General features: G+C 33.7%; 1 protein-coding gene across 5 annotated transcripts in view; it reads right to left on the bottom strand.

The window, feature by feature from the left end:
- The window catches only part of Mmrn1 (multimerin 1), a 62,265-nt gene extending 49,038 nt beyond the window's left edge, over positions 1 to 13,227 (bottom strand). For 2 of the 5 annotated variants that reach the window (XM_005002664.4, XM_023564125.2), the window contains exon 1: positions 2,887 to 3,153. The gene's annotated coding sequence lies outside the window, so the exon portion shown is untranslated. Of the gene's footprint in view, positions 1 to 2,886; positions 3,156 to 8,892; positions 9,003 to 13,156 lie in introns of those variants that run through there. The other 3 variants (XM_013150103.3, XM_013150102.3, XM_063247275.1) reach the window with 3 other exon arrangements.
- Between the last annotated feature and the right edge of the window lie 2,499 nt (positions 13,228 to 15,726).

Here is a 15,726-nt window from a genome sequence, read left to right as displayed (position 1 = left end):
TGAAAAAGCCCCACCTATGACTGCATGAGAACATCTAGACACAAGCTATAGCAACACTATGTTTTAAAAATGCTTTAGCCATATCATCGCTTGAAGTTAATCCTAGTGATTGTAAGAAATAGCAAGGAATTACTGAATTATAAAAGTGTACAAGAAACTTATTTTAAATTTTACTTAGAATTTTTACCGATACCAACTAATACCATAAATAATCAAAATTTTACTTTCTCCATTTTTGAAACCTATCTTCTAATTGTGGGTGTCAATTTTTTTATTACTGAAAACATGAAAAAATGAGTTAAATGAAAAAATTAAAATAAGATCATATTCGATGGTTTTTATACTTCTACTGTAGTCCAAAAAGTATTTTAATTGTACATAACACAGAACTGAAATGATCAAGGAGTCTTCTAGGATTACTTTTCTAGTAAATAGAACTCATGGAATTTATGATTTTATTTCTTTAGTAAATATCTGATTCTTAGGCTTCAATTAAACTTATCTGCAAGATTCCCCTCCAGATACTTTGGACAGATATGTATTAATTCACTCATTTACTCACTTTCTAAACCAACTGGCACAAGGTACTCCTTTTTAAGGACTAAGATTGTGAAAGAAATAAAAGAATATTCTTGAGTGTCAATTTGCTTATGTCCCATAACATGGTATTTGAAGGCATAATGTATGTGTAGTTAATCTTTCTGTCAACCTCTTTTTCAGGCACTAGGCTCTAGCTAAACATTGAACAAAGATTTTTTTTTCTCTCAGAATTGGAAAATAGGAAGTTAATCCTTGTTTTGCTATATATTATTGTAGAAATGTGCTCTTGTTCTTAATTCTGGACACACAAAACAAGAAGTTGATGTGAAACCTTGTTTTCCCTGAGTTATTATTTGTTAACACCTTTTCTCCTCCAGTCTTTGCGACTCATTGATATGAACACATTGCAGACTTTACTAGGGCATGTGTAATGTGAGGTTATTTAAACTCAGCAGACCCAACTGAATATGCATTAGTAAAACTTTGCATTAGTAAAAGAGCAAAAGATTATGATTCAGACTTTCTAGGCAGCAAATAGTTACTAAGAAGAGCAATGAAACAGTATAATTTTTACAATACAATCAGTATTAAGAGCAAGGCTTTGTATCTTCTTAATCTGAAAAAGTGGAGCAATGACCTGTGGCTTGTAGTGGAAGAGTAATTCCAGAAGATTCAAGTAAACTGTGTCTGATGTACAATTTTGAATCAGTTTCCTTAGACTTGGTCGAAGTCCAGAACATTTATCAACAAACAGGTGGCACTCATAGTTTGGTTTGTTTAAATTTTATTTGATTCTGTGATTGAAAAGACTACCTTAATCCTGATCAAAATCAGTACACTTTCGTGATAACGGGGAATCAGTTATAATATCTATAACTGATATTAAATAGCTATCAAATGGCAACAAAATTCAATGATATTATTAAGCAATTCACTTCATTTCTTGTAAGGTATTGACCAAGAATGCCTTTTATTCACCTCTTTGCAAGTGTACAATTGACCCTGGGATCAAAAGGCTAAAGGTTCTGTGTCTCATTATTGATCCGCTAAGCAATCCTGTGCTCTGGATCCCTAGAGAATATCCAGCTCTTTTGATGGGTTTAGGCGTATGGATCAGCCCTTAATTGGACACATAAAACATTTGTAGGGCGGAAACTATCAGAGGCCTTGCTTCAAATTCTGCTTACTGAGACTCATCAATAGTCACCAAACAGCGATTTAAAACCTAATATTCCTAGGAAGTCTGCGTAAAGAAAAATCAGTTCACATCTTCCTCTAGATACTCCAAATACTATTATTAAACTTACCATTATGTTTGCATAGCCTTCAGCCTTTTGTTATACCCTCATTTACTACTAGATCTTTTATATTAAATCATGTCTTACCATTTTGGCAACTTACCTTGAAAATTTTATAAGAAATCATGTAACTCATTATGTGATATGCTATCAGGGGATTTTTGCATCACTTTTCTTTATATCATCAACATAAGATTGAATCTATACTACAAAATGGGTAATCAGTTATATATGATAATGATATGATATTCAGTTTATGTTTGTTTCACCCCTTATAATCCATTTGAATCAATTTTGTAAACACAGGAAAAAATATTGAAACATATTTATTAACTTGAAACAAAATACAACTGTGAATTAAAATCGAATTCCAAACACAGGATCGCACTAGGTCTTGCTATGGATTATTCAAAGCCATTTTTATGTATATTTTTATATAATTCTATGAATATGAAATTATTTCCCCCAGATTCACTTTTCACATGAGAAGTTATTATTTTCTTAAAGTAGTTTAAAACAATTAAACTATGTTGTAGCCTTCCTCTGACCCTGTTAAATAATTTTAGAAAACTGATTCTGAGATTTCTTCAATTTTATGATGGTTTAAAAACACTAAAAGTTGGGGCTGGGAATTTAGCTCAGTGGCATAAGCACCTTCCTTGCAAGCAGGCAGTCGTGAGTTTGATCCCTGGTACCGATACACACACACACACACACACACACACACACACACAAAACTGTAAAATTTTCATATGGAAAAAAAGGAGTTACAAGTGTTCTGCAAAAAGACTGTGGAAAGCAGAGCAAGAAATTTTGCCATGATTGTGATAATACAGTGTGCTACATAGGTTAAGCACTGGGTAAAGAGCCCGGAAACTGAAATAATAACATTGATACATGCAGAGACCTCAGTGAGCACAGCACACTGCAGAGCAATGGGCTGAAGGTAAGGCAAGAGGATGGAGAGAGATGAAGAGATTATAGAAGGTGCAGAAATCCAGATGGATATCTGAAAAGAATAGATTGCTTAACAGAGACGACTTCTTACCGAGAAGTAGAAGAGCTCCCCTCTTGATGGTTTAATCATCCCTTTTCATTCTACTAGTAAGGAAAGAATGCTTCTGTAGCATCTGGGGATGGATGAACATGAGACACCAACCCTAGATGGATGAGACAGCAGTACTTCGTATGCACAAGCACAACTTCACAGAGGACCTGGCCTCACAGGTCACACCAGGGTTACACTCTGGAGCCCAGTCATCAGTCCAGGACTGCGGGAGGCAGCCTTTGTGGAGCAAGAGCGTCCAGCGCCACTGGCTCCTGAGGTAGGATGTAATTTGTTTCATGGAATAGATCTATGGGCTGGCAGGGAACGGAAACTGCTACTCAGGGACAAACAGGAATTGTGTTTGATCCCTTTTACAAGACCTTATCCCAGGAAGCAGAGTAGCGAAGGGAATTTGTGGTTAGTCTGTCTGATCTCTGGTTTTAGATGTCAAGGCAGCACACAGAACTGTCCCTTTTTATTTTAAGACTTAAACCACACACAAGTCAAATATTTTTTGTTTGTTTATTTTGGTATGGAAAATTATCCTCTCCAAAATTTTGCCTATGCTTAGACCTCAAATTTAAATGAAAGAAAAAAATCTCAGTCATGACCTGGAAGTATGTTAAGACCATGATAACTTAAAACTAATTAAAACGGTAAAAACTGTGGTTATTAAAGACCCTACAGGATAAGAATATGTACTTCTCTGAAGTAAAAACTGTTACACAATTATTCTTTTGCACATAATACTTTAATATCATAAAAACTATGAGATAGGAAATAAGAAAACGTGATCCACAGTCAAGAAAGAAATCCTCAATAGAAAGGGACCCAGAGAAGTTTCAGATATTGGAAACATCAGAGAAAGAGATTTTAAAACAGCTATGCAAGGATATGGTAGAGACAGTGGGAAATGTGAATGTGTCTAAACAGAAGGACAGTTTTAGTAGGGACAAAAATATTGAAAGAAAAATAAGCAGAAACACTAAGGATCAAAAATGTGACATAATATGTAAAGTCTGTGTTTCATAAACTTAATGGCATCCTGGAAGTATCAAGAAAAATAATAGGTTAACTTGAAATTATCCAAACCAAAACACAAGAAGATGTATAGGAAACACAAGAAGTGTCTGAGATCTTTGGATATATATGCTGGATATATATACATATATGGATATACATATACACACATATATACCACTTAAGTTGATATATTTTTTGAATTTGGAAAACTACACATTATCTTATTTGAATTGTCATTTGTCTTATTCTCTTTTCTCCTTGAAAAGACATATCAGCCTAAAACCCCCAAGAAGTTCAGCAAACACCAAGCCAAAATAATGCTTAGGAATATTTTAGGTAAAATTCACAAAAATCAAAGATTATCAGAAAATATTGAAAGTAGTGTGGGAAAAGCAATCATAAAATATTAAAAGGTGAACAGTTATAGCTGAATGCTCACTAAATCAAATAGATAGGACCATAAAATGACATCTTTCAAAGGCTCAAATAAAAAAACTCCCATGAATTAAAAATTCTATATAAGTACAGCATATCTTTCAAAAACAAAGAGAAAAAGACAATCCAGTAGGCAAAACCTGAAAGAACTTAAGGCACTAAAGAACGTATGCAAGCTAAAGAGAAATTACACCATGAAGACAGTAAGTTGACAGGAAGGAGAAGGATAAATTTGGTAAGAAAACTGGTGCGCCTGAGGACCACAGTGCAGAGAAATATGTCAGACACAAGGTTAAATATCAAATGGTTCTCCTCAACCAAAATTAAAATCCAGGGGTACTTTGGTACTTTTTAATTGAGCCCCTGAGTGAGATCAGTACTGAAAACGCCGAGCAGCAAACAGACTGCTTTGGCTGGAAAAAATCACGAAAAGTTCTAGAATTGAATCAAATACCAAAGAGATGGCAGGTACTGGAACAAAATTTTTGCATCAAAATGCTTGAAGTACCAGATTTTATGAGTTTTCAACCGAGTTATGACTGCAGTTTAAAGAGCAGAATAAAGGAGGGATGGTAGGAAATAGAGAGGTAGACTTTGTGCTGCAGGGAAAAGGGTTGGAAGGGGAATGCAAATCATGACGATGTGATATGTATGTTCATTATTATGAATCACAAACATAAACTAATAAAGAGAAAGAATATAACAATAATGATGATAAAGGTGAAAAATATTCCTGTATTCCCCACCACCCAGAGTAATTAGGACAAAACACAGCAGACTCTACAGCCCTGACCCCAGGGGATTTTCAAGTCAATGGAGCGATTCTGTATGACACCGTAATAGGGGTTACATGTAACTTTACATCTTTTAAAATCCAGATAATGTAGGAGTTTACATAAGATAATGTAATGAGTTTACATAAGTAATGAGATAATGTAATGAGTTTACATAAGTAAACTCAAATGCAAACTAAGGTTTTTACTTAATAGTGATGTAATAATACTGGCCTATGAATTGTGATTGTAAATAATAGATGAAGCAATAAAAGTTGGAGAAAAGCAGGGAAAAAGAAATTTTGTGTTTTCTTTCTTTTTTAAGCCTAAAAGGGTTCTAAAAAGCAAAGTCTCCTAAATTACAAGTGACAAGAAATTAAGATATGAAGTATTTTTAAGTTTGTTAAAATCAATATTACATCAATGTGTAGTAGATCCAACAGCATTTTTCATTGGAAATAGGGATTATTCCAACTATTCTAGATTGATTTACATTCAGACATCGAGCAATATAATTCAGCACATTAATCACAACAAAAAGGAATGAAAAGAAAAATGGGTGTATATAGTAATCTAAATAGATGAAAACATTTGACAAAATTAAACCTTCATTTATACTGAAATTTTTAATCATGATGAAATACTAAATGAATTTCCATATATATATATATATATATATATATATATATATATATCCTTTCATGATTTCTTATTATTACACTGGAAATCTTAGCCAGTATAAGGCAAATCACACAAATAAGCAGAATGACTGAGAAGGAAAAGACAAAATTCTGCTCTATAAGATATCTTTCCCATATACATAAAACCTCTCCAAAGGAATTTTTTAAAAATTCCTATTGATTAGTACACTTATGCAAGTTCACATGATAAGGGTCGTGATTCACAAATTTATCATAGTTTTATATATTAGTACCAAGCATGAGAAATATCACCATTTTGAAATTTTCATTTTTCATACCATCAAAAACCATTAATGGTTGAGAATAAATTGAACAATATTTGTGTAAGATCTCTGCAATGAAAATAGAAACACATTGCACGGATAAACAATTTGGAATGCTGCACCTACATTAGAGCAGCACAAGGAGAACTGTCTCAGTCTCTTTGTCACTGGGACACGACACCTGACACTTAAAAGGGAGGTTTATTTTGTCTCGGATTCTCAGTCCGTGCTTGGCTGGCTCCAGGGCAGGAAGCACATGAGGAAAGATGGCAGGCGGGTCTGGCATAGGCAGGTGCTCAAGCCATGGCAGTCAGGAGGCAGAGGGAGCAGGGAGAAGCTGGGGAAGAGACACAGGCTTCCAGGTCACCCTACAGTGACCTAGATCTTCCCATTAGACCCAACCCCCTAACAACACACTCAGCTCTGAAAAGTGTAGCACCACAAGCATCCAGTTGGCCCCCCAAACCAGCTCCTGAATAGATGAGTCTTTTGGGGACATTCTAGGTATAAACCATATAAGAACTCTACAATATTCAAGGATAGGAAAATATAAAATTATTTCAGTCTGTTATCCACACATATATTTATACCTTCAAAGCAATACTAATCTCAGCTGAAGCTAAAACTAATGATGAACTACAATGAACCAAAAAGGACAACTTCCAAAGAAATAATTGGATTGTTCATATTTTTGATTTCAGGACTCTAGTGATCAAAATAGTATGATATTAAAAATAGTTTAATAGATTAAAAATAGTTTAAAATTAATTTTAAAAACATAGAACTGTTGAATAAAATTGTGAATCCAGAAATCAATGTACACTGATTTTGGACAAAATCAACCTGTTACAGTGTATTATAAAGTCTCTTTACCAAATGATACTGAAAAAATAAGTATGCAAAATTTAAAAACAAATCTGCATCTCTGGTTCACCTCAAATTTATTTTTATGTTTATGCTCAATATAAAAATTAAAAACAAAAATTTTCAAGAAGAAAATTTAAGAGTATTATATTCATAATGTTGATATAGAGAATGATTTTTTGATGAGATACTGTAAACATGAGCCATAAAAAGTCAGTCCACTGAATAGTTTCAAAATTTATAACTTTGGTTCATCAAAGGTCTGAGTTAAAAAAGATTAGTCATTTCACATATTGAAGAAAAAGAATACTAGTTGTAACAGCTGAAGAAATCACACCATCTACAATATAAAGTGAATTTCAATATACTAGTAATAAAGTGATTATCTACTTCATAAATTGTTAAAAGCCCCATACAGACACATCACAAAGGAAGATATGCAGGTGGTTAGCATGCATATGAAAAATGTCCACCAGCTTTAGTTAACAGAGCAGAACAAAACAACTATAATTATAATTGGAGAGTATTTCCTATCTATTAGAAAAGCTCAAACTAAAAAATATACAGTGTCAAATAAAAGGAGGGAGTAAACAGTCAGAATGCTTATAACATTAGTGGTAGAAATATAAAACAGTACCATCACATTAAGAATTGTCTGACAGTTTTAAAACTGTACATGTTATTCGTGATGTAGAGATTTACCTAAGGTATTTACTAAAAGGAAATAAAGACAAGAGGCCCACAAAAGAGTTTTTCAAGGATGCTCACAACGGCACACATGTCCACTGAGACAAAATGAACAAAGAATAAAATATTTCATTCATGCAATGGGTTGTTACTCTGCAGTTAAAAGGAATGACCGAAAGTACGATCGAAAAATACAGCAAATGTATAAATTGATAAAATTATTACAATAAATGACAGATTGCTGTTAATGGCCTTCAGAATACCTTGGACACACTTACCTCTTCATTTTCGCTATTTTCTAAAGCACCTCTGAAGTCCTTTTTCATGAGTATCTTTAGTTGTGCTATAATGGCTGACTCGTTTTCCCGAGTGGATTCAAAAGTTTGTTTTTCGTGGTCATTTTGACTTGGGAAGGTCCACAAGTTGCATGGTGCCAGATCTCACAAATAAGGTAAACGAAGACCTGCTAATGTTTTTAGGAGCCTGCCTTTCTGTTAATGGCACTTGGCAGCAGTGATCACTGTATTTTTTAATACATTTGTAAAGACACAAAAGAAGTCTCCCAGCACTCCTTCAGAAAGTAGCAAGAATTATGGGTTAAGAGCCTTCAAAGTGAGGGGAAGTTTTCCAAGCGGGATGAAAGGTAATGTGTGCTTTACTGTAATAATTCTCACAATTTAAATAATCACTATATTTTAATCGTGTGTTATATATTCAACAACATAGATGAATGTCAAAATCAATACACTGAGGTTCGTAATGAGAGAAAACGATACCTATGTTATAGTTTTATTTATATGAAGAACAAAAAATATACATTTATAGTAAGAGAAATCAGAAAAACAAGTTTCTTCTGGGGGTAGAAAGACTGATTACAGAGAACATGAAAAATCTTTCTGAAATGATGAAAATATTTTACATTGGTAGTAGTACTGAGTACATTCAATTGTCAAGCCTTTGAACTAAATATGTAAAGCTATGTGGTATATTGCTTATTAATGAAGTATTAGTTTTTAAAGTAAAAGATAAAATTTACTGAGATTGAAATCAAGAATATTTGCCCTTTTCTAGCATTGGTTAATCTTTCTTAAGTGCACAATCTTTCCATAATCATACAACAAATCTAATATTTATATTCTTCTGGAGAACAGACAGATATTATCTATGGAGCAAAAACTCAACTCGAATTAATATTTCATTAGCCTTCCATTGCTCTGACAAAGTACCCGAGATAAACAATTAAAAGGAAGAGTGACTTACTTTGACTGACAATTTGCGAGGCTTCAAGCCCACAGTCACTCAGCAATCTCTTGACATACCCGTAGCAAAGAAAACCAGCTTGCTTTGTCACAGATAGGAAGCAAAAAGAGAGAGGAAGGATCTGTGTCCTAATATTCTTTTCAAGGATATGATCCCAGTGACTTAACTTCCTCTTACACGACCTTCTCTTCTAAAAGTTGCACCTCCTCCCAAGCCTGCCACAGGCCGGGACCAGTCTTTAACACATGGACTTTGGAGAGAATCTCCAGCTCCAAGTCACAGCAAACATTTAACAGAAAAAAAATACGGCAGGACATGTAAAAGAGGGAATAAATAAAGTGGGACACTAAAAAACTTTCAAGCTAGAATCAGTACTAACATTCAAATTTTCTAAAACTGGATCAGTAGTTTTTCTATTCCCCTATAAAAAGCAACTAAAGTCAATTAAACATCGAGCTCAGAAGACATTTAAAATGTTATTAAATGAAGAAATATATTAAGCATTCTTTTCAAAAATATATTTACATATTTACCTGTTAAACAGCTAAATAATATTGATAGAAATATTTCAATGACAGGAATACAGATTTACAAAAAGGCAAAAGCCTACCAAGTCATCAAATAACAATTGAGGTATTTCTTCTTTATTTACCGTGTAAAAATCCACTTAAAAAAGAAATTTAGAGGCCACATGATCCACTAATATAATAGGAATTAAATTAAACAAGTAGGCATTTATTGAAAAGTGATTGTAATATACTGATACTAATAAAACACTAAGGTACTCTTTTCTTATAAGGTTATGTTTTTAAAGTCTGAATATGTATTATGGGTAGCACAATGGGGCCAGGGTTCCTTACATCCACTTGAACACCTGAAAGCCAATCTTCCTATCATTTTGAGAGAAGCAGGGGAAAAAAAACTCACAAAGACCCCCAAAATCTCTAAATCTCCAAGCCAGAACACATGTATCCTAGATCAAATGACCTGACCTTTTTCCCACTCAGACTTCATTAATGACTCATAAATATAGATGGCATCTCATGTATATAATTTGATCAGAGTGAACTCTGGGACAGACCTGCACACCAGAAGCCTCCGAGATGACTCAGCGCCCTGCCAATCATCCCTGTTAGTCTTCCCCCAAGACTGGTGAGAGGCACCAGTCTGGGCTGGGGAGTACATCTTATAAATTCTGAAAGCCTGATTTATCTGAGCTCTGTTTATTTTCCTGTCATCCAGGCATCATTTCTTTCTTCGTGCCACATTTTCGTTAGCATGGCCTTGTGACATTCAATAAATGTAGCTGCTTTTCTTTTACTATTGAATGGACACTTGCTACTCTTTGCTCGCTGCACACCGAGTCCAGAATCTATCTGTTGAATCCATGCCATGGTATCAAATATGGCTAATACACTCTTCATTTAAATAAACAGTTTAAATTCCTCTTGCCTAATGACAAACTCTCATTAGTAATAAATTTAGGAAATGGCTAAATGTTTGAAACAAGTGGTATAATTAGGAAAAAAATAGTCCACACAGCACTGTATATTCATCTAAGCTATTTTCAGTAATTTGAAATACTGAAGCTATTTTACTTACTTTTTTCATTAGCTATGTCATTACTGTATTAAAATTTTCAAAGGTAAATTTGCAAAAATATATCGAGGAATTGGAAGGCTAAAAAGTAGTTAATGGGATAAAAACATCAGTTGGTACCAAATGAGCCATTACTTGATCCATGATAATAGTTCCGCTTGGAAGAGACATTTTCATCCTGGGCATCCTTGACAGTCACAAAACACCTACCTGCTTCAATGCTGCACTTAAAAATAACAAGATATGTGTCATACTTTCTCTCCTGTCTCCATGGCAATGATTTGGACCCACTTACACTTGGAATTCTTGATCTTCAGGTGAAGGTTATTCTTGCTCTAGACATCAGAAAGCTGTATGTCACTCATCTTTTCCTATAAATTTTTCTTGGACAGGTCTTGAGTGTTTCTCTTTCTTCTTCTCCCTCCCCTCATTCGGCAAACAGTACCCAGGGCCATTGTACTAAGCTATATCCCCACCCTTTTACAAATTTTACTTTGAAATAGGTTCTTGAGAATTAGTCCAGGCCTTGCTGAAACTTTTAATCATCCTGGGAGCACCAGTGCTACCACATCCAGTGGATTTTTTCTTCTTGCACAAATAAGAGAAGACTAACAGTGACTTACATTCTCCAGATATCTCTCCCATGCGCTGAACTGAATTTGAAATGAATCAGATATCTGAGCATTAGAACAGAAGCACTTAATTTGCTGGAACACCAAGAATCAATAAATGGGATCACATGATTAAAAAGTTCTGCATAGGAAAGGAAACCACCAACAGAGTGAAGCAAGAACCTATAGAATGGGGAAAAATTATTAGCTGCTCCTCAAAGGATTACTATCTAGAATATAAAAGGACTTCAGAAAATTAGACACCCCACATTTAAAGACCAAATAAAAATGGGCATCTGAAATAAGTAGATAGTTCTCAGATGACAAAATTCAAATGGCTAATATATGTATGAAAAAAAGCTCAACATCACTGGCCATTCAAGAAATGCAAATTAAAACAACATGGAAATTCCATTTCACTAAGTGGCTGTCATCAAGAAATCAGCCAGTAACAAATGCTGAGGAGGCTATGGAGGAAAAGGAAGCTTTTCCACTGTTGGTAGGACTGTGTTCTGATACAACCACTATGAAAATCAATGTGGAGATTCCTTAAAAAACTAAAAATAGAAATTCCATTTGACCCAGCTATTCCACATTTAGGTATCTTCCCAAAGAGTTAAAGACATCATGCCACATACGTGTACCCATGTTTATAACACTGCAATTTATTAAGCCTATGTGTCCACGAAGAGGTGAATGGATAAAGAAAATTGATATACAATGGATTTATATGTAATGGATTACTACTTTGCCATAAAGAAAGATAAACTTCAATCATTTGTAGGAAAATGGATGCATCTTGAAACCATGTTAAGTAAAGTAACTCAGACACAAGTTTAAATTTTGCATGTTTTCTCCTATATCTCTATATCTATATCAACATCTGTATCTACAGAGAGTTACTACAAAATAAAACAGGGAGAGAGAGAGAGAGAGAGAGAGAGAGAGAGAGAGAGAGAGAGAGGTTATTGTAATCCAATACAGACTAAAAATATGCTTTGTCTTAGTACAATTGTCTTACATGTTTTATATGTTCTTTGGCCTATTGGCTTGGTTTTCAATCTGTGTATATATTAATTTTATAGGGTCCTATATGACAGATAAATAAATCTAACATTGGAAAAATAAATAGAGGTAGAGGGAAATGGAAAAAAGAATTGAAATGTATTATGTACACATGCTGATTGCCTACAGTGATTATAATCATGTACTGCAAAATGTGCTAATAAAAAATGCCCCAAAAGCGAAAAAATCATAATAAAAGGAAAATTTAATTATATATGGGAAGTCAATAAACTCAGTAAAAGAAATTTTTTAAAAATTGTAGTAATTGTTGACTCTTTGTGTGTGTTTATTTTCTTTAACTGACCCTGTGTCACAGTGATTCAGAAGCCCCTTTTAAACCACAAAACCAAGAATAGCAGCTGAAAAGTGATATAACTATTACTTAAACCTAGTGCCTTTCACATTAAGGGGTTAAACTACACTCTCTTTCCAGAGTTATCTGGATTTCATGTACTAATTTAGATTCTTAGTAATTTTTTTGACTCACAGAAGTCAACTTATGCCAAATTAGGAAACTATTTAAAACAGTAAATCCTGACTTTGCTTCAAAAGGAAAGAGAGCAGTCATATTTGCAGATATACCTCCCCAAAGTGTCCTCTCCCAGCGTTTCTAGACCCTGAGCAAACAAAATACCTCTATAGCCAGCAACACACCGCATCCAAAATTTAAGTTTCACTAGGACAAATTTAGTTTTAGAATTTGATTCAGTCTGTTGAAAGTACTTGAAGTGGTAACACAACAATTTTCAGCATAAGCCCTTTTCTTGAAGGCATCTTCATAGGTTCTGTTAAATTCTGCCAGATTTTCTCTCTACATTCCACTGGATTATTAAAAGAAATTCAATGTTTTAAAAGAAAAGATCACTATATGTTTCACAAAGTGCTAGAGTATTAATATCTAAAACAAACGTTATTTCATTAGAAGTCACAGTGGCAAACTTCTATTAAAAGATGAAGCATAATGTTAGTTTTTAAAAGATAGCTCTTACCTTAACGTCTTGTGTCCCCACTTATGTTCCAAATGCTGCTATCTAGAGACTTTGTTCACCTCTCTGTAGGGTGTTGCCAAGCTCTCTTTTACTTTCAGAAGCAGAGAAAGGGGAGTTGAAGAGGGGCGGGGAAACCATGCTTACAATGGCCCTGCCGGTATTCTTCCTGTGAATGCTTAGCAACAGAAGTCCAGAGACCTAAAAACTCTGATGCCCAAGGGTGCTGACCCCAGCCAGCTGGTGGCCTTTCAGCATAGCTCATGATCCTAGAGCTATTATTGCAAGTGTTATCCAACCCAAGGGGGAGCTGTCAATGTGGTTGGTGTTCAGCATAATGTAAGGTGAAGAGGATTCTCTTAAAAATATTGATGTTATGATTTATTAATTAATAATATCTAAACCAGTATTAAAAACAGGCATAAGATATAAATTACATACACTAAGATTTAGACAGTAGACATGAATGGAAAGTGGGATAATTTGCTTTAGATTTTTTAACACCATTATTGCATTCCAGGTTGCATTTCATGGTCACCAATAACACACTGATAAAATCTCCAGAACTCAGTGCTAAATGCTAACAGCATTTTATAGTTTTTATACATTTTCTTTAAGTGAATGGAAAATGAGTTGTTGGGTGTTTTATATATCACGGAGAAAATTCAGTTGGCTCCAGTTAGATTTCCTTATCTTTGAGGCAACGTTTTTTGTTGAGAAGCACTTCCTCGGAAAACTGATGGTAGAAAGGAGCTGTGCTTTGTGCATCTCTTTTGATAACGAAGTGATCAATAAACCTGTTGAATTTATCTTTCTCTTTGCTTTAGTATCTCAACATTGCTGAAGCTGAAACTGCTTGAGTTCTTTTCTATACACATTTTGCTATTTTACAGAGCTTTCTCTCTGATTGATGAAACTCTCTAACTAAGCATATTGTTCCCTGTTGAAAACATCTCCAGCTTTTAGTACATTCAGATCTGTCTTCCAGGAACACTTTTGAAACTTGAGACGCCAATGAGCAGAAGTGTACCTTTGTGCAATGCAAGTGTACCTTGTAAGAAATACTCTGCTTTTGAGACAAATAAAAAGTAACACATTGTCTATTTAGAGAAAGACATTAGAATATAATTTCTTTAATGAAGAAAGTGTTATGAAATGAGTAGAAATATATCACACTTCCATCAGTATCTCACATTGAAAGACTCAAAAACTGTCACAGAGTTTATCCCACCACCATCCTGCTCTATTTAGAGTCTGGTTACAGAACCTATTGATTTATTTATGAATACATTATCCCATAACAAGTACAATAAGTTAAATAATAAGTCGTAAGTAAATATTTTGATGTTAGTGTTCCACTTGAACACTCTGTTTCATAAATTATCCTTAGATATATTTTCATTAGAAATTAAAAAAACCAAAGATATTGAAAATAATAATTGCACATTAAAATAAAAATATGAAATTAACTTTATACAAATATATAAACAGAAATCTGTGAATTCTATAGAAAACACTGTGTGACCCTGATACATAGTAAAGTGCAGGTCACAGATGAGATTAAACTGTGCAAATTATTCTAGAAAATGGTATTTTTGTTCAAAAGTTACAAAATACTTGAATATTTTTAATAACACCTCATAATTTGATATATGGTATATAATGTATAATATATAAATAACATCTGTGCAATATATATATATAAAGTATATACACAGCATATATGTGTGTATTCTATATATAATATACACACATATATAGATAATAGGATGTATAGTATATGGAATATACTCAAACTTATTACATATAGTATGTATGTATATATGTATGTATATATGTATGTATACCAAATATGAAAGAATATACAAAATAGAAAAGAATATGTACTTTAAAGTAAAGAACTATGGTAGTTATTCAGATTTCTTTTAATATATTTATTTTTATACCTACTTATAGGTATCTATTATTTATGTATGAAGAAGGTAAAAGAAACTTATGGAGGAAATCTTTATACTATAAAGGGGCACATTTATGTGTTTAATAATTGTTAAGTAAGGTTGAAAGTAGTTCTTGAAGACTAAAGCCTTTTCAATCCATTAACTTTGTTTTCTTTACTGCAGCCCAAGTAATTTATGCAAACTGTCAGTCAGATTATGTGGTTCCTGCACGTGTGTGTGCACGTGTGCATGTGTGTACGTGTGTGTGTGTGTGTGTGTTAAATCCTCACCCATGTCCATCGTTTTTATGTCTTTTTGGTTCAGTGTTGGTAATTCACATCTAGGAATGTATCCACTTTTCTCTGATCTCCACTTTTTTGGAGTACCAGTACTCAAAGGAGTTCCCAGTAACCTTCAGGATTTGGGTTCTGTCCATTCTAACTTCACCCTTTTGTTTCTAATTGCTTTAGTTTGGGACTTTTCTTTCCTTTTTAGGGTAAGATTGTCTAGAGGTTTTTCTGTTTCCTTTATTCTTTTAATGGACCAGCTCTTCAATTATTCCTTTGTATTATTTTTTAAAATACCAATTTCATTAATTTCTGCTTTAATCTTTATAATTTCCTTTCATACATTAGC

Source organism: Cavia porcellus, unplaced genomic scaffold (genome assembly GCF_034190915.1).
Source record: "Cavia porcellus strain 051 isolate PalLab524CR breed Dunkin Hartley unplaced genomic scaffold, mCavPor4.1 scaffold_4, whole genome shotgun sequence".
Taxonomy (NCBI): Eukaryota; Metazoa; Chordata; class Mammalia; order Rodentia; family Caviidae; genus Cavia; species Cavia porcellus.
Note: the sequence above shows the minus strand (reverse complement) of the source record. Positions and strands in the feature narration are given on the sequence as shown.